The following is a 2,589-nucleotide window of genomic DNA, read 5'->3' as shown; positions in this document are numbered from 1 at the left end:
GTATTAGAATTTATAGTAGAAAAAAGCCGCTACTTTAGTAAAGATTTAATAGCTATAAGCGTAACTATAATCTTACTCTAGAAGCTAAAAGCTACTCGCTCTATTAACTTAACGCGTAATACGCTTTATAAATTAGACACCGCGTATATATAAAACTAGCGCGTTATTACTAGATAACTTAATTCTAGATTCTTATCTAACTATGTATACGCCTACTATACTACTAGTAACTAAGTAACGTTTAGAAAGCTAAATAAGACTTTTTACTAAGTTTCTAGACTCTTTATTACTATTAGATAGTAAGGTTATTATCTTTAAGTAATAGAGAGACGGCTTATAAGATAAGCTTTAAGCTAATTATAACTAGTACCTAGAAGAGATAGCTAAGAATACTAAGAAAACCGTTATAGCATATATACGTACGCGAATAGAGAGAGATACGTACTAAACTCTCTTTATAATTCTATGTTCTCTAAGAAATAGTAGTATATAGATCTCTTATAAATATATACTTAATTAGCTAGAAAGAAGCTACATAAACCTATATAAGAGGCTAAATACTTACTATAATTTCTAGAAGCTATATTACTAAAATACTACTAACTTCGTACACTTCTAGATTAATTTCTTCTACCTAGTATAGAAGCGTTAGCTCTCTATAGACTAATAGATAGAGAAGCTTTATAAGAAGCTTTTAGTAAACCTACGTACATAGATAGATGTCTACTAATATTAGTATATCTATAATTATAATTAATATATAGACCTTACTTAAGACCTTACTAGAAAGCTTACCTAAGAAGAAGCTTGCGTAACTAGAAAGGTTAAAAAACGTAACACGCTTACGTTAACGCTACGTTACGCGCCTGCTACTCTACTAGATATTCTACTAACCTTTAATAAAGCTCTAGTAATTAGAAAGCTAGTTACCTACTTCTAATACTAGTAATCTAGCTATATAAGCTATAATTACCTAAGCGCCTCTACTATATAGAAAGCTATTAAGAACGTTAATCTAGAAAAGAAGCCTATAGAGCCTATAGAGCTATAAGTACCTAAGAATAACACGTTAGAATATAAATTTAATAATTTAGAAAAAGCCTAGCTCTAGAAGAAGTCTTCTCTCTAGAGCTACCTACTAGAGTAATAAACCTATGTAAAAAGCTATTTAGTAGTTTTATATTTACTCTACTCTACTAAATATCTATAAATAGCCTTACTCTTAAGCTTAGAGACTTAATTAATACTAGAGCAAGTAGCTACGTTCTAGTATACCTAAAGTACCTTTAGACTCTTAGAAAAAACCTCTATGTTAAGCTATTACGTATAGAACTCATCCCTCTTACTAGTTATAATAGATAACCTAATAGTTAGGTAGATAAATACTTTAAAGCTAATTTAGTACTAAAAAGCTACTAAATATATACCTACTTTATATATTATAATACTAGCTACTATAATATAATAATTAGTTATAAGCTACTTAAAGAAGCTAACGTTTAGGTTAACTATAAGTAGCGAGTACTAATATAGCTAGATACTAATTAGTTAATTAATTATAAACGCGACGCGTTTATTTTTATATAATTCTCTTAATCTAATGCTAAAGCTTAAGTAGCTTACTAAGCTAATACTAATTACTATAACACCTTAATATTAGTAGTAGAAAAGCTAAGAGTAATATAATAAGAAAAGAAAGAATTATAACGCTAGAAGCTTTAAGAAAACCTACGTAAGATAGACAGGTAGCTTAAGAATCTTAACCTACCTGCTAGGTTACTCTATAAGCTAAAAAAGCTACCTGTTTCGTAAGAAGCATGCTTAAAGGCTAGGCTTAATATTAATATAATTAGCGTAGCTACCTTTATAATTAACGCGTGTTAAAAAGATACTATAATTAGGTACCTTAGTATCTATAAGGTTAATTAGCTTATTACTAATAGAAAGAAAACTCTAGTTGCTAATCTAGAGAAGAAACTCTACTAACTAGTTACTAAAAAGCTTCTATCTCTAGAATATGCTAGCGTAACTATAGCCTATTTCTTAAAAAAGAATTCTAATACTCTACTACTATATAGAGAAGGCGTAGATTATAATATTAAGCTTATAGTAGAAAATATCTTAATAAATAGTTCTCTTTATAGCATGTTACTAAAGTACCTATAGTTAGTACAAAATTACCTAGAGAACTACCTTTATTATAGCTTTATTATTTATAGTAATACGTTATACGCGTTACTAGTTCTATTTACTAAAAAGCTAGGTAGAGAATAGAGGTTCTACGTTAACTATTAAAAGCTTAACGCTATTATAAAAAAAGACGCCTATTCTATTTCTCTTATCTAGAAAACGCTTATACGTCTGTTGCGTGCTAAGGTCTTTACTAAGTTAGACGTAAGGTAAGCTTTCTACTAGATCTAGCTTAATAAGTTAGTAGAGAACCTAATGTCTTTCTATACGTAGTATAGTAACTATAAGTATTAAGTTCTACTCTTTAGCCTCTACTACCTTTTAGTAATATATTAATAAGATATTATATAGTTTACTAGATAATTTCTATATAGTATATATTAATAATATTCTTATTTA

The sequence above is a fragment of the Trematosphaeria pertusa genome (assembly GCF_010094035.1).
Source record: "Trematosphaeria pertusa strain CBS 122368 unplaced genomic scaffold BU26scaffold_2, whole genome shotgun sequence".
NCBI lineage: Eukaryota > Fungi > Ascomycota > Dothideomycetes > Pleosporales > Trematosphaeriaceae > Trematosphaeria > Trematosphaeria pertusa.
This window is presented reverse-complemented; position numbering follows the sequence as displayed.